At 45.2% G+C, this 19,910-nt stretch overlaps 1 protein-coding gene across 1 annotated transcript in view; it reads left to right on the top strand.

The window, feature by feature from the left end:
* baz2ba (bromodomain adjacent to zinc finger domain, 2Ba) overlaps nt 1-19,910 on the top strand; it is a 58,648-nt gene that overhangs the window by 510 nt on the left and 38,228 nt on the right. The window contains exon 2 of the mRNA XM_068754694.1: nt 11,347-11,389. The gene's annotated coding sequence lies outside the window, so the exon portion shown is untranslated. The remainder of the gene's footprint in view (nt 1-11,346; nt 11,390-19,910) is intronic.

Here is a 19,910-nt window from a genome sequence, read left to right as displayed (position 1 = left end):
CTACTTATAAAGGAAATGGATCCTAGTCTGTTTGTTTGTTTGTTTTTTTCCTCCTTTTCCGGAACCTTTAGACCGAAGAATCGCGTCCTGTTTGTGCGTTTAGTGAGAAGACGTGAAGGATTTGAGTTTATCTCGGAGACACTTCCTGAAATAAAAAAAAAACTAATAAAGTGGCAGAGCGTTAAACATCAGAAGAGACAGGCGGACATCGTGTTTCCGCAAGCAATACAAATACAAATACAAGTATTTGTTCTATTTGAAAACCAAATTTGTGCCTTTTTTTTTTGTTGTTGCTTTTTTTTGCAATGGATTTCCTAAAGTTTACTCTGAACTGCTTCATGATGCATGTCTGTCTGCAACTTGGAATGTATGAATGAATGAATGAATGAATGAATGAATGAATGAAGGATAGCAGTGAGCTATCACTGTTAAGGGAGGAGCAGTTAAAATGAAATTTAACGTGATGTTACTACCAAATGACAGCGATTAGACTTCCCTTAAATTACAAACGTGATTATTACAAAGGTATTTACTGCTAAACTGGTGCTACCTGCTGCCGTGCAGTTCCGAGTTGAATTGATCAATGATGGATTGATAAGTGCCAGGTCTGTGCACACTCTGGCACGCATCTCTCATCATCATTACACACACACACACACACACACACGCACACACACACACACACTGATTTGCAGTTGACAGGAGACTTTGCAGAAGGAAGCGGTTGCCTTGTTTCTGTGACACATCACACGAAAAGGCAATATTTTAGCCGTTTTTCGTTTCCTGCATCTCTGGGAGTTGCCAACTTAGAGCTCTCTTTCTTCATCCATGTCCTGCACAGCACTTTAAAGAAAGGAGCGGGAGGAAAGAAGAGGAAACCGAACAAATGCTTTGAGATGGAAAATGTGATCGGTTCACCTCCCACCTCTTTTGTTTTGCACGTTTAGTGCAGAGGAGCAGATGTTGAGCCAAACATGAAGGCGCGGGCGCCTCCGTCCTTGTGGGGATGGCTCTCCCTCCTCTCGCTGCTGATGCATCGACGTGACAGCTGCTTGATTTCATGGCGCTGCTAAGAAGCCATTAGCGGTATCAGTGAATTGAAACAGAACAGTATCTCTCAGTTTCCTAACACTATTACAACTGTCTGTTGTTGCCGTCATTTTGTGCAGATTGGTTTGAATTTACTGTATGTGTGTGTGTGTGTGTGTGTGTGTGTGTGTTCATTTGACTGTCTCCCTCTCGGTGTGTGTATGTGTGTGTGTGTGTGTGCGAGTGCTGCAGTTGAGCAGACAAACCAACATGAAGTGCTAATATATTTGTGCAGTGTGTTTTCCCATAATTTGAGAGAGAGGGAGCAAGAGCGAAAGTGGGAGGAAAGAAAAAGGGGGAACAAATCTGTCAGAGTTTCTTTGCCATGCTGGTTTGAAATGAAAGCACACTGTGCTACCTCAAGCACACTCAAATCAGAGATGTCTCTCCTCGCCAGGCCGACAAGAAACATCAACTCCGGCGGAGTTTTATTCTCTCTCTATGTCTCTCTCTCTTTCTCGCGCTCTCGTTCCCCTCTGCCTTTCTTTCGCTCAAATTGGCACTGTTGTTTTTTGTTGAAGCGATAAAAGGAGGACTTCCGCTTGACTTGAACATTCAGGAATTAAGGATAGACATAGTTAAGCCCTATTTGCATGTCTACCAAAGTCGCAGCAAACGGTTGCTTATTGACTAAGCTGATTAGGTAAAATTAGGTTCACGAGCTCCGTGTCTGGGGGTGCGGAATCTGACAGAACGTGGACAGCTTTTGAGGAGACAATCCCACGAGCACACACGGTTGTACAGTCTATAATCCTTCGCCGTTGAAAAATGAGCTATCTTTTATTTTTTTGCGGGGCGGGGGGGGGGCACGAATATTCCTTTGAAAATGAAATGCAGTGGGATTTATAATGTGTGCATTATTACAATGTCATGTCACATATGAGGTGACATATCAGAATGATATCCGACCATGCTTCACCTTTAAGGTGTGCACTTAGATGCTTGTCTGTCCAATCACAGAGTAGATATCCGTGCCCCCCCCCCCCCCACCCCCCCGCATCAAACCAAACTACTTGGCAACTGTGTGACTCCTGGTGTTTAACGGATTGTAAGTAAACGCTCTGCCAGAAATGCACATTCAGACCTTCGCTGACAGCAGCTCAGCTAACCGCGGCTAACCTTCGCTGTTATGTCTTTGAATTATTAGGGTGACATAAGCAGTGTTTGACGAGTCAATCTAAAATTCAATTTTAACTGGCAAAAAAAAAAAATGAAGCGATTGGGAATCTTTGTGATCTTCATCCCTACCAGTAGAGTTTCTCACCAACTTAAGGCTAAACTGGTAACGACAGCGGAAAGCACACCCAGGAGTAAACTCTGTGGATAGTTTATACAACATAATATTTCACAACATACGCTCACAACGTGTTTGGCAGCAGTTGGACCTAAAGCAGAGATCCTCTCTGATGTTTAGTAGCACTGACTGTAATCAAAATGTCAAACATCAGAAGGAATACCAGCACTGATTGCGTCCGGCGTTACATGCGCAGCTCGGGACCGACGCTTCACATCGATCATTTTTACATTTTTAAAGAAATCAAAAAGACTCACAAAACAGTGTATTTGGGGGGGAGGATGGAAAAAAAGGTCCATCTGGGATCCCTTGTAAATCTCCGGGCATTAGCGCTGACACAGAGCTGTGATATTTCTAGAGGTCTGCTCTCGGTTAAACCAAATGATTCCAGATGCGTATTGATACGTGTTTATTCAGCCTCGGAGGTTAGTGTCATCTCAGATGGAAATTAAATTTGCTCTCCGATGATTTACCGATCCTCACGTTGCCTCGCTACTCGGGGGGGGGGGGGCACCACCTTGTGCCCATTGCGTGGCGCCTGACATTTATCAGGGTACACAAATAATTGTCCAAAGTGCATGCTTATACTGACGGACTTTTGTACCTCATCAAATACTCCGGCTATCTTTGAGCCTGCCCGTCGTTGTCTGTATAATGAGAAACGCATTTCACGAAAACTGCCAAGGAAATTAGAAAAGGATTGAAGTCCAATCGCGCCCCCCCCCCCCCTTTTTGCAGAAACAAACGAGCAGTCTCAACTGTTAATTAAGACTCAACACCTCAACACCCATTTTCTCAGTTTCTTTACATTTCAGTGCGGATTACATATGGTGGATTAATTAGCAAACAATAAAGCAGTGTGAAGTGCAAGTGGGTCACCTTGCGTTAACGTTCAGGAGACAGAAGACAGAGGAACCAAAATTTGGGGCGATAAGCTGCCTCTTTGCCGTTCATCTCCTGGGCCTCGATTCATCATTCAATGTGAGAATTTCCTTGATGAAAGTCAAGGTTGTTTGTGCACGTCCTGTCTCGTTGGAACGCCTGTTTTTCCAGCAGCAAGGGTGAAAAGGTTTACATTTGCACTCTGAGGAGAAGCCTTGTTCGGGAAGTCCAGGCTAGTTTCTGTTAATGAAGTCTCGAAAGGTCCTGATGATTTTTTTGTTGTTGTTGTTTTTCTTTGCCACTTCAGGCCTGGTTTTTGTTTCCTGCATTGGTGAGGAGGTGAAAATACAGTCGAAATGAAACAAATATGTTCCGGGATCTGGCAGAACGGGGCTGGTTTGGAATCGCATGAACATGATATCGAGGGATTTTGTTTTCCCGAGGCAACCGAGCAAGATGTTCGCTCTCATTTTCATCCCTTACCTGTCCGCCTCGTCTCGGTGCCTCTCGTCTTTGTTTCAGCAGGAACTTGGTTATGGAAATGACAAGGAGCGCTGGAAAAGCTGCTCTTTAGTTTTATGTTTACCACGACACAGCATCCTGGAGCTGTAGCAGGGAGGTGGGGGGGGGCTGTATTTGCACTTTTATCTCCAATTCTACCCTCCTGCTTGCGCTCAGAGGAGAACAGGGACAGTAATGGGTAGGCAGTTTTGGAAGTGGGAATTGGAATGATACTGGTTTCTCTATTGGAGCGTCTCCTGGGGTTCACGATGCTTCTATAGAATAGCTTGCAGCAAGCAGGGGAGCTGTGTGAGCCTTAGTGGGTGTCAAGATGCACGTACAGAGACACACACACTCACATTTACTGTTAGAGGACAAGCATTTACGCATAGCGACAGGCCAACCACACACACACACACACACACACACACGCAGCCCCCATTTATTGATCTTCTTCAGCATTTAAAATCTGGTCACTGCTGCCACAAAGGCTTTTTATTTTAGCTGCGCTGGCAAAGCTTGTTCCAAGCTCAGCCAGAATTTTAAATATCTTGCTCGTACAGGATGACAAGGATAGGGAAAACAAACGGGAAAGCAGTTTGGAGCTGCGCAGCGCGTGTTTGTTCAGAGCCACGCTTCATGTACACCGCACTGGTACAATCTGTTGGCTACGTAAGAACTGAAGTTGGAATAAAAAAATCGACGTAAACGAAACAGAACGCTCTCCTTTATTCCTTTAAAGAAAAGACGATGCTCCAGAAAGGAAGTGAGCGATCACAACTGACTTGAGCTTCGCTCGGTGCTGACCTACATGGCCTTACCTTTGTTAGAAGCGCTTGCTGAAATGCTGCCATTGGATTAGTCATTACTGGACCAAGGACAAAGCTGCTGTTTTTAGCATTTTAAGGTTAAAAATGGATACTCATGTGCAGCGAGGTGACTCAATAACGTCTAATCCACACGAGTAGCCTGACAGACGTTCACTTCTCTCTCTCTCTCTCTCTGGGAACAGTTTTGTTTCTGCTTCTCAATTCTTAAAGCAAAGGCATCACAAAGTGCATCTCCTCCGTTTCCTGCCGTGGAGATTTTTAATGGCGTTCGGTCCCAAGTGGTGAGGAGGAAATGATCTGACTCGCGCTCACATTACATCTCAAAATAATGTCATGGAAAAAAGGTCAAAGCACATTTAAGAGATTTAGAAAAATGCGCCCACATTGCAGAGAAAGTTTACACCGTCGAAGCATCCTCGTCCAGATGAACCAGACATGTTAGCCTAGCATTGTCCCGCTTTCTCTCTCTCACTCCATCTCTTTCTCTCTTTCCCTCTCATGCGTTCTGTGTCTGAGCGATGACACTGAGAGACAGCTGTAACGTGAGACGCCTCTCGATCCTGGCAGGGGCTTCGAAAGCCAAGGCAGGAGGGAGGGATAGGCCTTTATCTGAGACTGGGGGGCGCTGACCTCCCTCATTCCCCTTCTCTTCTGCTCTTTCTTTCCCATCCTGTCTCTGTGTCCCACCCCCCCACCCCCCACACACACACACACACCAAAACGGGAGCCAAGACTGCGCTCTCGAAAAGTCTCCAACGGCATCGACTCGATGAATGAGAAATTGCACGCTGTCGCTCTTTCGACCGTTAGCATGTTAGCGTAATAAAACCTGCCTTTTGACTCAATTAGATAGAAGCAACATATGTCAGCATTTCACAGCATGTAGCGAGTGTGTGCTTGTGTGTGTGTGTGCTTGCTTATAGATGGAAACATCCACACACACACCCTGGACTTTAGACCACGAGTGCTAAATCCTCTGTGAGAGCTCCAGTGTGTAATCCAAACATTCAGAGCTAATTTAAGCACGCAGGCAGGAGCAGCATCCTTTAGGAAACAACAGCTCTCTGTCACTCTTGCTTTCTCCATCCTCCACTGTGTGGTTTTGTGTGTGTGTGTGTGTGTGTTTGTGTGTGTTTGTGCGTTCATGTCTCGTTGTCGCTGGAGGGAAATGAAAGCACTCAATCACTCACCTGTCAGAGTGCTTCAGATTCTGTCCATAATACACGCACGCACGCACGCACACACACACACACACATACGCACACACCCAAGAGTTTGACAGGACTGGCCCTTTATTGACTCTCTTGATCAAGGAGACAGGAGATCCATTTAATAGACATTGCACACACACACACACACACACAGGCATAGCAACACACATCTCTTCCACTTACACAAGAGCGCTGGCAGTCATTTAAATCGGACTCTACTGCATGTTGAATTAAATGTTGTGAGACAATCCCGATCGTTTTTGTAACCGTTTCCATGTCGTGCTCACAGCGAAACACACCTGCGTTGCCTTTTCACCTGACTTTATGTGCGTCTTGATACAAGCCTGGCCTGGGCTGTAGTTCTGTTGGCCTTGCACCCCCCCCCCCCCCCCCCCCATGCTCGGTGTTTTTCGTGCTGAGTGTTTTGGAAGGCCGGTTAGCCAAGAGGGTGCTGGGAGGAGATGTGACAGCTGTGTTGGTCACGGCTACTCTGACCTTCACACATCATCTTGATGGATCATCAAGGCTGTAACGACACACTGAGCCTGTTGTGCAGGCCGGGTTGCTTTGCCTGATTATCCGCTGGTGATGATCTGGTCACATACTGTACTGATATCATTGTTCAGAATGCAACTGTGGACAGTCACCAGTCGGGCCGGAGCGAGCGCATAGCTGAGCGAGTGCATATCTCTCAAAGAAAAGCAAGAAAAGGAAGTGGATTAGCTAATGCAGCAATGGGCTTTCTGCCATCAAGAAAAAAAAAAGTTAGCACGGCAACATGAAAACACGCAGACGTGCGCAGACAACAAAAAAAAAGACACGCAATCCAGCCTGGCATTTCATATATTCTTCCTCTCACAAATGGATCGCTCTAATGTTCTGAGCTTTTCAAAGCGCTTTACTTTATGCGTGCGGTGTAACCCGTTCCCTTGAGATGGCGCTTGCTCCATCAAGTCAAGGAAGAAACCATTTAGTGGAATGACAAACACACGCACGCACACACACACACACACACGGATATTCACACGTATACGGCAGCAGGAGGCTGGGAGGATTTGAATTGCACTTAGACATCTCTTCTCCTCCCCCCCCCCCCCCCCCCATCCCCTTCCTCCACTCGCTCCTTCCTTTGCCCAGAACGTACACTTATCCATATAGAAAGGTACTGGCGCGCACAGATTCCATTTTGTCAGCTTTCAGCTCCAGATCATGTAACAATAAAAGATGCTGCCCTGCAGTTAAATACTGCCAGTAAATCACAGTGAAAAGAAAGCTGGGAGAAGCACTTATTTTTAAGGAGCACGAGAGACCATACAGGGTGGGGGGGGCGGGGGAAGGGGGTTGAGACAGATAGTGTGAGACAGAAAGAGAGAGAGAGAGACAGGGGGGGAAGAGAGAGCTTCTTTGTGCACTGTGTACTGGCATTGTGTGTGATGAAGAGATGAATCACTGCTATTTAGGGATTGGTTTCCTGCAACTGATTGTATGACGACTCGGTGGCGGACAGACTGTCAAGACTTGCCTGTTTTGTTCTGGGGGCTTCAGGAAAATGTCTGCGGCCAATTCTCACTCGCTCACTCCCACACGGCCCCCGGTGTGCCAGAGATCAACAGAGACAACGGAGACAAACACCTCGGCGGCGCGCCTCTGATAAGACATCAAATATTCAAAAGCGAGGGATTTCAGGCCAATATCAATATGTTTATTTTCAGAGTACACTTGTTTTCCATGCTCAATGATCTCTTTCTGAAGAAGGCTCACATGGTACATGGTGTTGCCTTTTTTTTCTTTCTTTCTCCCTTCCTCCATTTCTCTCTCTCTCTCTCTCTCTCTTCCCTGTAAACCCTATGCAGAAGCTTCAGAGCCGCTGTTTGAATCCTAAAGTAAAGTCAACATCTGTGTGGTTGAGGGGGTGGGGAAGGGTAGATTAGGGAAGCTAAACAAGACGATTCAGAGAGACATCACAGCAGTGAGGTTGCACACTGTCTCGCACAACGTGCAAACAAGCCAGCTGCGTGAATGCAGGTAATTCTAACTTAAATACTTTTGAGTTTTTCTGCTTATTTTCCCCACTACTTTAACTTGACGGTAATGATTGTATTGTGTAATTAAAGTGATGCGCATTCTGTAGTATTTAAATTGTTAGCGGCTCATTACCGTAATGTAGTGTTATCATTTGTTTGTATCATTTTGCGGTGGTGAAATGCACATTTACTCAAGTACTTCTCTTGTGTACAATTCTTTTGGGGCCGGTACTTTTATGTTTCACAACTTTAGTTACTAGTTTACTTTGCAGATTTAATTGAAAAATACATCATTTAACCATAAATTAACTGCTATTTATTCTACTTAGAGCTAGCAATTGGGTATTGTTATTTTTGATATTAATATTTTACTGATGCAGATCCGGTACTGATTTTTCATACTTTTATACTCTGGTCAAAACTTCTCTCTATTATTTGGGCCAAAACCTAGAGACATGGCAAAAAGAAATGTGATTAGTGATTATTGGCAATTAAGGTTCAAGGCTCTGGCCACCTTTGTACAGTAGAAAATATCAATGACCATCAGCAACAACAGGATTATTAACCAGAGTTTTGCCAACTCGGCAGCATTTGGTTCAAGAGTTGCAGATTCCAAAGATCCAAATCCTGAATCAATATGTTAATGAATAGTGGCTGCATATAGTAACGTCTGCTTTTGATGACTTTGTTTGTGTACATCAGAAAATACCCCCCATTGTGAAAATCAACTACAGGCTCTCAGTGGGGTTCCATGTCAGGAAACAAAGAAACAAAGGTTTGCACAGTTATTGAGCTAAATAGAGACGAGCGTATCAATCACATCTTTCACCCCGGGGTTGTTATCATTGGAGCTTTATCTGTATTGATTTAGAATCTATAATTGATTCCGATTTCCCCTTTCAAGCGTGATACATTTTTGTTGGATTTTGTTAAGCGCAGCCGCACTTTGGTGCGACTCGCGTCGCAAATGAATAAAAATCCAAAACACACATAATTTACGACCGCTGAAAAATGTGTGTTTTACAGCTCAGAAATCCATATGGATGCCCTAATGATTGATAGAATACTTGCCAATCGTGTTTGCAAACTGTGGCAATGTGTGCTTGACTAATGTGTTAACTCTTTCAGCGCCAATAACGTCTAAAGACGTTTTTTAAAATAACACAAACATGCACTGCCAACCCTGACATTGAAATCTGCCTCTCTTCAACAGCCGATAACTCTGGAACTGAAAATGGTGGAAACACGTTTTTTTTTCCTTGTGACAGAAGAGACTTTGATCTTTGGTTTGACATGTTTGGTGTTTGCTTAGTCCTAGTGAAGAATATTCTGTGGGGATTGGAATATTGGGCAACATGGGCGAAAACTGGGGCACTCAGCATTATAGCTGAGCTGAAAATGGCTGGCACTGACAGAGTTAAAAATGCCAAACCATTTCATCCAATGGTAAAAAAAAAAAAAAGAGATCAACAGATCCAAACCAGCAAGGCTATCAGCATAAAAAATACACACAAATGTAGGCCAAATGACAGCAGCAACAGATGACAGGACAACCCAAACGCTGTCACCAAGGACAGCAAGAAAGACACGGGTCGAACGGGCCTCAGTGTTAAGTACAAATGTTATACACACTCGTCTCCATTGTTATCTGTGGCAATCAACACCTCCTATCCTGTTAACATGGGGATTTTGAAGAATGCAAAATATTGTCTCACTATTCCTACCGTCAAAATCCCAGAAAATATGGCCCCCCCGAACATTGCTGACATGCTCAATTTGCAGCGACGCAGACACACGACGTTTCTCTTTGCAGTCATTGGCTCTTCCACTCACACACTATTGGATCAGAGACAAGAGTCGGAGGTGGGACCAAACCACCAACCTGCCAATTAGTGGACAATCTGCTGCTGTATGTCGTTTGAGAGAGCGGTTGTTAGCCGGTGCTGCATTATCATACGCTGACATGATTTATCATGGCATCGCAGTTGAAGAAGGTTTCTTCAGAATTGTTTTTTCTTTTTTGTGTTGTTTTATCCGTCCGCCATTGATGTGCGACGGGAAAAAAAAAAAAATCTCGCAGTGAAACGAGGTTAATAGAATAACAGTCTGATTCTCAGTCAGGCAAATGATGGCAGACAACGGCGGCTTTCTTTTCTTGTTTAATTTACCTGTCTCACGGCTGGCAAGTCATTTTCTGTGCTGTGCCGAAGCCCGACGAGCAGAGATCCTTTAATCATCCACTAATAGGCTCTTAGGATGAAGCAGAAGATGAATTCAGACTACCTTGCTTTCAGTTTTCATTACCACAGCAATGAGTTTTCAAAGTATTTGTATGTGTGTGTGTGTGTGTGTGTGCGCGCGCGCGTTGATGACTGCGGTTATTTTTAACAGGCGATTTGTGTTACTTAATGACAGATGTGCATTCCATGTGTCATAGATTTTGTCATGACTGAAGGGCATCTAGAAAAATGCAATCAGCTTGACTTATAAACTGCAATACCTGCCTATTGTAATACCGATTACAGTGTTTTATTATGCTTACACTGTAAAGCAGCAGTAAAATGCTCTTTGTAAGTAAATAGATAGAACGTCGGTGTGATTGCATCGTGTGCAGTTAGAAGAGTCCACCAGACCGCCGTTGTTGTTTACCAGACGGATGTGTTCACTGTCAACAGAACCTTGTTAGATCGCTGCTCTCTCTCTCTCTCTCTCTCTCACACACACGCACACACACCGTGTGTGTCGGTGTGTAAGCAGGGGTTCAAGTTTGCGTGAAGTTTTTTTGGGGAGGGATGCAGTCTAATCCAGTCTTTAGTTATCGCTGACATTGCTAAAAAAAACAAAAAAAACTCTAACCGAATACTTTTAACGCATGTTTGAGAAACATAAAGTAAGTAACAAGTTGTTAATATCGTGTTTGCTTGCTGTGATATTATCGGGGAGGCGTCTGTTTTGGTGAGCTCCTTAGATTAAGCCCCGGCTGTAAGCGTACAGGAGGGCCTCAGAGACAATGCATGAGCGATGGGCGTGAGAACGCTGGCAAGGCTTGGTTCTCTGCAAGAACTGTCTTGTGTTTTTTTTTTTTGGGGGGGGGGGGGGATATCCATGCAGTCAAAGCTCCAGTGTCTAGATCCATTTCTAACAAACAGGTTTTACAAGAAACAGCTCAGGGAAAAGAGAGAGGTAGTTTTTTTTTTTTTTTTTTCTGTATGTAAATATCTTTTTGTGTTTGTGTGTGACTGTTCAGACACAGCTGTGTTTCAGACATCACTGTATTTTCTATTTGATGTGTCTGAAATCCCCCCCCCCCCCTCCCAAATGGCTCCAAATGCTCAGATATGTTACTGTAACTCGGGTAGTTTTAGGTGCTTCTCGCCATGCAGAGAAAACCTCCAGACTGATCACAATACTACGTAAAATCTCACCGTGTTATTACCACGGAACATTATTCTTCTGACTCGTGCTGCGTATTTAACCCGAACCAGAGTGATCTTTTGTTTCTGCTTTTCCTCCAGGTGTTACAGCAGTAATGTCAAAGAGCTGAAGACATCTCTAACAGTGAGTACACTAAAGAGCAATTCGCGTCTCGTCTCTTTCGCTTTCGTGCCCTTGTATATCTTGTCTTACAAGAGTGTTAAGACGTGACTTCTTTTTTTTTTTTTTTAATGATACATATTGCCACACACTTTTCCTTTTCCTTTCACAGTTTTTTTGTGGAATGCCGCAAAAGAAATTGCTTGCAGACTCCCCCAGTTTCAGGCCTAATTTGATTTTCATTCATTCAGTGAAAGAGGATGTTTTCTTTTCTTTTTTTGCCTTCCCAATTAAATTGAACAAGAGTCCCTTGAAAAACAGTTGTTATGATTACATTACAAATTCGGGGGTTCATTCAGTGAATCAGCCAATTAATTAGATTTATCCCATTTTAATCAGAATATTTGTCTGAGACTTATGCGCCTAATAAACATCATTTGAATTTGCTATCAGTTCAGAGCCGACACTGAATGTAAATGGTTGTTAACTATGCCCTGCAGTGCAGGTTGGGACAGCTATTTATCTCTATTAATATGTTCAGCTTTAATCTCCTCGCACTGTCCGTCTTTCTTTCACTCCTTCCTTCTCTCTCTCTCTGCGAGGGTTAGCTGTACTCAGGGGTGCGGCTGCATCCTCAAGGCTTCACTTCACACACACCAAGGTGGCAGTTCGTTGTTCCACACGCTTACAATGACTTGCACTTTTCCCTCCTCACTGACTTGACGGTTTGTACTTGAGAGTGCGTGTCATTAGATGAAATCGGATCTTTTGTGAGATGTTTTTTTTCTTTTTTTTTTACCGCATACTGTATTTCCTGCAGCCTGATGCAGCAGCGCACAAGTAAAGACGGAGCTCATTCAGACACGTACGGTGTGATGAGCTGACATTTGTTGCGTGCAAGACAAGAGCAAAGGAAGATGCAAATGTTGAGAATGGAAAAAGACAGAGAAATGTGTCTAACTTCACATTCACCTTTGTGTGTGTGTGTAATTGCATGTACTTAGAACCCATTGAACTTTATGTGAGTAACTTTGTCAGGGTTTTGCCACCAGAGCACAGTCCACTGGTCTCCAGGAAGGACTAGTATTTCTTTTTAGGACTAGAGGGACTAACAGGGAGACTTTCCCCTCTAAGACATAATACGTCTGTCTTCTGTTTGACGTTCTTGTCCTCTCGAGCGTGTCTTAAGATATTCAACTGCATCAGATAGGCATACACAATGTTAAGATGCACAGTACCCACATGGAGCAGCCATCCACAGCCGTGCTGATTCTCTGTTTCCAGGAAGGTTGTGCTATGTGCATCCATGCATTCTCATGTGTGCTTCTGCGCTTGTGCTCAGGGATAGTGGCGTAATGCATATGGACCGTCTGTACTTAAGCCAAGGTGCTGCTTGAAAGAGCAGCAATGCTTACGCAGCCCCATCTGCTTGATCCGGGCTTGAAATGCAATGCCTTTTAATGACAAAATACTGAGTGACTAGAAAAGACTGTGTGTGTGTGTGTGTCTGTGTGTGTGTGTCTGTGTAAGCAAGTGAAGTTGTGCGTAGCTCTGCGTGTGTATGAGTGTGAAATAGAGAGGAATAAAGGGAGAGGGAGAAGGAGAGAGAAAAACATCTCGAAGGTCAGGAGCAGCAGGCGGCCGTAGGGGAGAGACACGTGAGACAGAGATAGTCTTGCGTCAGCCCCACAGCAGTCCAGTCTTTACGTGCGTGTGTGTGTGTGTGTGTGTGTGTGTGTGTCCTGTGGGGCCAGCATTTCCATCTGCATCACACTGTGTTTCAACGAAGAAGGATCCCAGTGTTTCTATTCTGACTGATTTGATCCTCAAGGATAGATAGATAGATAGATAGATAGATAGATAGATAGGTAGATAGAAAGATAGATAGAAAGATAGATAGTTAGATAGATATATGGATAGATAGATAGATAGATAGATAGATAGATAGATAGATAGATAGATAGATAGATAGATAGATGGATGGATAGATAGATAGATAGATAGATAGATAGATAGATAGATAGATAGATAGATAGATAGATAGATAGATAGATAGATAGATAGATAGATAGATAGATAGATAGATAGATAGATAGATAGATAGATAGATAGATAGATAGATAGATAGATAGATAGATAGATAGATAGATAGATAGATGGATAGATAGATAGATAGATAGATAGATAGATGGATAGATTTAGGGAGCAGTCATCGAGGAGCAGATCATTTTAACAGGGCTCTTGTGACAGTGGAGAGGGGGGGGGGGTGACGGGGGGGTGACACCTTCTAGCCTGAGGATAAAGAATTTGTGTGCCTGCCTCAAACCCTGACTAGTGTTTCATCAATCCGTGCAGCGACTATCATTTTTCAGCTCTTTTCCATGAAACCCTCTTTGTTTCTCGCCGTGTCTTTTCCCAGTGCCCTTTAAACCAGTGCTTTGTTCGACTGGGGAAGTGTTAGAGATAACAGCTAAACATTTAGTACTTTGTACCTGCCTCCGAGCTAAGATTGTTAAAAAAAAAAAAGCCGCTGTGAGATTGTCCTTGGTATGTGGAGCAGTGTGGATTCAGCAGACATGCTCCAGTATTAGTCTGGACTTAACCATCCGTGGCTCTCTGACGCTTCCATGCTCACCCCTCTTATTTTCAAACACACACTCACATTCCCACACAGGAGAGCATTGACCCCCCCCCCCCCCCCCCCCAGGCCATGTGGACAGGGTTCGGTCCTTGCTCCAGACTTTTGAGTCACCTATATTGCTAAGCAGCCTCCACTCTCCTTGTCTCATTGAAGAGCTTCGGCGTTGGGTGCGGCTGCTCTTTTTTTTACAGACCCCTGTGCCATGAATCACTGCTCGGTCCACTCGAGGGGGGGGGGGGGGGGGGTCTGACTGGACGATAATGTGCGTGGTCATGAGGGGGGGCCATTTTGAATGGAGAGCCTGACAAAACAGCAGCTAAAGAGCCCAAGCCGCGAGCTTTCCCAGAGAGGGCGACAATGGCCACGGCCTTTGTGTGCATGTTAATGTATTTGTTGCTCGGAGCAGATTTTGGACACAACGCTGTGTTTTGGGTGTCATAATGTAACATAATTACACGCCAGTAATTTCTGAAACATTAGGAGTGGACCTTTAAACCCCATGCATCACAAACCTTTTAGCCCCCCCGCACCAATGGGATTGCAATATGAGCTCCCACAGCCCAGCCCTGATGCCTGTTTTGCTTTTTGAAAACCTGCCTACCAACACAACAAATTACATCACGGTCGCCATGGTAAAGAATCCTATCGACGTTATCGTGTCCGAGTCTCGGATGCATGATGCTGTCGCTGTTTAGAGGATATAGTTCTTTGAACTAAGCTTTAATAATCAGTCCATCATGTGGCCTATTGGGTCTAAAGGATTAGTATGTGTTCACGTTTTACGTGTTTTGTTTGTCGTAAAATTACGTAGTGCATGTATTTGTTATATTTTTCTTTCTTTCTCCTTTAACACAGTTGCTAATAAGACTGTGATTGCTTTATGTAAATAGTTTGTACATGTACGGTATGTCACTGTTGCAGTGTTCCTCTTTTATGGACACACACACACACACACACACACACATACACACACACAAAATGCCCACCACTGCCATGTTAGAGCCTCCATGGTTTATGGGGTCTATCTGCTGGGTTTATGGCCAAGCCACATCTCTTCAGCAGCCTTTATCCCTCGTGTCTCTACCGCTCTACCGTGGCCTCTTCTCTCTCGACATCCTCCGCCGCTCCTGGCCCACTAAGCCCCTCCCCTTATCGCCTTCCCTCCTTCACACACCCCCACGCCAGGCACATAGTCCACTATGGACCACTAAACTGTGGCTGGACTGTGGCTGGGTTTGTACGGTCAGGCCAGGTGGTAACCTGGATTTAGCTGCAGTCCAGAGGAGCCAATAACAGTGCCAGGAGGCACCCCGCCCCCGGCCGCCCCCAGCTCCCAGTGAGGGCTCATTACTGTATTTGTTCAGTCACACTTCTTCTATGAAACCAACAGTGTGTCTGATGAAACTAGCCGGGACACGGAGCCACTGGGAAACCATCGAAGCTCCATTTGGAGTTCTGAGTGAGACAGAATGAGAGGGAGAGCGAGGGAGAGCGAGGGAGAGCGAGGGAGGTTTCATCAAAAGTTACGAATGAATGCAAAGAATTGTAGTAATCATTAAACAAATTCAATTTCCCCTTTATTAAACTAAGAGAGTGTAAGACTCAGTGTTTATTGGATCTCGTGCTCTTTGTTCAGCGGCGCTCTGAGGCCCCGTTCAGCTGTCTGCTCTGGCGTGCAGATGGCTGCGTGGGGGCCTTACAGAAGGAGACACCCCCTCTATCCGCTGTCTCTTTGTCCGTCCTTGTTTCCTTTCCTCTTCTGTTTTCCTCCCCTCCCTAGCCTTTCTGCTGGGTTTCATTTACCAGTTACATCCGTGGCTGCCTCCTCTCTTTCATCACTGCATCTGCTGAGGGCCATCTTGGGCAGAGGAGAGTTTTCCACTCTATTTTCTCCTCCCCTTCCTTCTTTATGTGCCTCTCAGGGTTCGGTGCGGCAGCTATACGCGGTGGCTTTGGAATGAAATGTCTCTTAACCGAGCCATGTGGCCCGGAGCTACGGTAATTGCAGGTGAAATTCAGCTTCCTCTTTAAAATGCCATCTCTCATTTCCAGTTACCGGCCCCCTCCGTGTCTCTCTCTCTTTCTCGGCCCCCCCCCCCTGCCTTTTCCTCTCTCTTTCTCCCCCCTGGCTGTCTTTCAGAGGCGTGTGAATCCCACAGCCCCTGTCGTGTCTCTCTTCCCCCACAGACACTCCCACAATGCACATCGCTGATGGTTGCACAGTGATATCAGCCATGTAGAAGAGAGGCAGGGCCACTCTCAGATACACACACTTAACGTGCATGTGTGCGTGTGTGTGTGTGTGTGTGTAAGAGAGAAAGGGAACATACGATGATGAAAAGAGGAGAAAACACACACTGGAAGTGTGTGTTTGTAAGAAGGAGATATATGTGTCTACATATACAAGAAGAAAAGGAACATGGTGTGTGTGTGCATGTGTGCGTGCATGTGTGTGCGTGTGTGTGTGTGTGTGTGTGTGTGTGTGTGTGGGTACAGCGTCAGCAAGGCATGAGTGGTGTAGAGGTGACATCAAGGTGAACACAGCGTGTAGAATGCTCTGCCGACTCGGGAGGCAGCAAATGGCTCTGTGGCAGATGGAGTCTTTGTCAGGGAAGAAAAATGGGAGCTCAAGAGCATCAGAGAACCCCCCCCCCCCCCCTTCACTCTCTCTCTCTTACACACACACACACACGCACTTACTATATACAGCACTTCCTGTCTCTCTTTACCTCTGTGTCTATTTGGCACAGTTGGTCACACACATCTACAAATACATGCATTAAATGCACACTCACACACATAAAGACAGCACACACGCATGCATATTCACACACACACACACACACACACACACACCCCTCCTTAGTGAGCTGGGCTCACGGGCGGTGACCTTCCCCTGCTCGGAGGGTTCCCTGGCTGTTTGATCAATTATCCCTCTCCTATTGTTTACCAGGAAGCAGGAGAAGAGAGAGGAGGAGAGCGAAGGCTCAAAATGGCCACTGTCAGGTGGAGGGATCCATTTCCCTGCCAGCGTGGGGGGTGGGGGTTAGGAAGAAAGCGAGATAGAAAGCGAGACCAGAGCAGTGATGCATGCTCAGAGGGACGGGTGGAGTGTTGTTCCCTGGCTGCCGGGACGATACGACGCGACACTGAAGGCGCAGCTCCGGCAGCGCTTTTCATTCGTGCTGCTGAACCCTAAACTTCAAATATCAGATATCAGTTATCGACATTTAAATCCATAAAGAGCAGTTTTGCTGCTCTGAACATATAACTAAATCCTGCATGAATTTCTGAAATAGATTGTCACACACACACACACACACACGGATGTATGGATAATGCTTACATGACTGCAGGTTCACATCCTATTTTTAGAGTGGGGGGGGTACGCACTCTAAAGGTCAGGTGGCGGGGAGAAAGAAACGAGTGTGAACAAATGATGCACTAAGCGAATGACACTCCGAGGTCCTGTTTTAATATGTATGTATCGCAGGTTGATGGCTGATTTCATTAGCACCTCTCATTGTTATGCATAGATTGTCCTCCTGCAGCAAAAAGACTATGATATTCACACGCGCGCACACACACACACACACACACACACACATTCACCCTCATAAACACATAGCGTTGTATGTTTCTCAGGGAATACTGTAAAGCGTTTTTAAGTGTTGGTATAGATCCATCCGCATCAGCTATAAATCAATGACATTGTTGTCACCGACACAAGTTTTAAGACTCTGGTTTTAACAATTCCCGACGGCCAGTCGCTGTGATTGCTGTTTGACACGAGAGAGATTTATAGCCAACGTGACAAAGAAAGGCTGTTTAAATGACTTGAGAGGAACGTCTGCGGGTTTGGATTACGTCACTTCAATTTAGCTAAGTCTGCGTGTGCATGTGTGTGTGTGTGTGTGTGTGTGTGTGTGTTAAAGAGAAAAAGAATGTGTTTATGCGACTACAGTATATGGCTGTCCTTGCACACACACGCACACGCACACACACACACAGAATGCATATGGTGAGCGAGTGAAAATGCCAGTCTGCCTCTTTCTAATTCAGCAAGATGACTGTGTTTCAGCAGGAATTCCAGCCCTTAGTGGGACATGAGCAAATGTTCTGTTTGAGATATTAATAGCTATTGTGGGTGGAAAAAAGAAAAGAAAAAAAAAAAGCTTCTGCATTTTTCCTTATGTTTTGTAAGGAAACAGTCCAGATGGATCATCTCTGGGTCTGGAGATTTGTCTTGCCTCAAACAGCTCAAAACCTACTGTCAGAAGACTTACCCAACTCTCTCTCACACACACACACTCACACACACACACACACACACTGTTACACTCCTCCTGTCTGAAGTACAGCAGCCTATTACTGATTAACATGTCTGAACTCAGCCAGTTCAAAAAGCCAGTCTAATTCCTTTTCCATCTCGCTCCTCGATGAATCATGGATGACTCTTTCTTCGTAACGTACCGCACGTTCTTCCGAGTCAGAGAGCTATGTTTGTCGCCTTTCTATTTGTTGCCTGAGAAACCGTGTTGGCTTGTCTTCTCACATTTCACACTTGGCTTCATTCCGTTAACCCCTGATTGGGTTGCCCCGACCCCTTGAGACATGGCTGTTAGACTCATCGACACAGGAGCCAGAGTTGGACTTTCCTTTGCCGTGTGTTTGTAAGCACAGCAAACTTTCATGGAGGAGGAGGAGGAGGGATCAGATGACTTTCTTTGGGAACAGATTTGAAGCTGTTTTGGTTTGTTATTTAGATTTAAACTTCTTTATCAGCATAAATTCCTTGTCAGTGCTCGCTCCTTCGCTGAGATGTCACACACACACACACACACACACACACACACCCACGCACACACACATTATGTGGTGTGACAGGACGTCAGATATTTGGAGTTTCACAGCAGGCTGGCATTCCAGCCCAGCAAAGAAATGATAACGTCAGTGTATTTCTGGTTGGTTCACTGTTTTACCCTGTTGCTGGGCCACAAAGCGTGAAGGGTGTCTGTATATTGACACACACACACACACACACACGCACACGCCTGCTATTCACACACACACAGCTTTCACGGAACACTTTGCCTCTCCCAGTCTGCTAGATGACGGAGGCTAAAAAAAAACCCCACAAGTGACAAAAGATGCCCTAGGACATGACAAAATGTGTAGACAAAAAGGTGTGGATGTGTCTTTTTTTTTAATCACACATGGTGTCTGGAACCAGGAAGTGAACCGCATTGACTGACAGGATATGGGATGCTGCGTTTTTGTTTACTTGTTTACTTGTTTCCCATCGCCTCAAAAGGGTCGCCTTTGTGATTGCGTCGCTCCATCTCAACCCAGTGCCGCCCGATTTCAATGAAGGCATCATAAAATTCACAGTCAGCAACAGGGAAAAAGGAGCTTCCTCTCAAACCGCCCACGTCGCTTTTTGCCTTGTTGTGACTTGTTTGTCTGTCAGTGGAGGATTTTGGCCTCTTCCAGAACATTTGTACTCCTCAGCTGGGAGGGCTTGGCTACGCAGCAAACGAACAGAGCCGAAAAACACCAAAAAACAAGAGGGAGCCCCCTCTACTCCACTGCTTCGCCTCTCTCTCTCTCTCTCTCTCTCTCTGCATGCATTTCAGGCGCATGCAGGCTGTCGTTGCTTTCATCACTGGTGCGTGTTGTCATGTGCAACTGTTTGCTCTCCAGCAGGCATACTTTGTAGTGTGTTAGTGGTGTTGCGGCTGCGAGGAACTTCTCTTCAGTCTGAGGTTCTCTGTGATTTATTCGTAACATCTGTCTCTGGCAGGTGTGTGTGGAACCGAAAGGTCCTGTGATGTTGCTATCTATTGTGTGTGTGTGTGTGCGCACATTTGTACAAAAACACGAGAGAGGGACTTTCTCTCCCCC

This window comes from Brachionichthys hirsutus, chromosome 1 (genome assembly GCF_040956055.1).
Source record: "Brachionichthys hirsutus isolate HB-005 chromosome 1, CSIRO-AGI_Bhir_v1, whole genome shotgun sequence".
NCBI lineage: Eukaryota > Metazoa > Chordata > Actinopteri > Lophiiformes > Brachionichthyidae > Brachionichthys > Brachionichthys hirsutus.
Note: the sequence above shows the minus strand (reverse complement) of the source record. Positions and strands in the feature narration are given on the sequence as shown.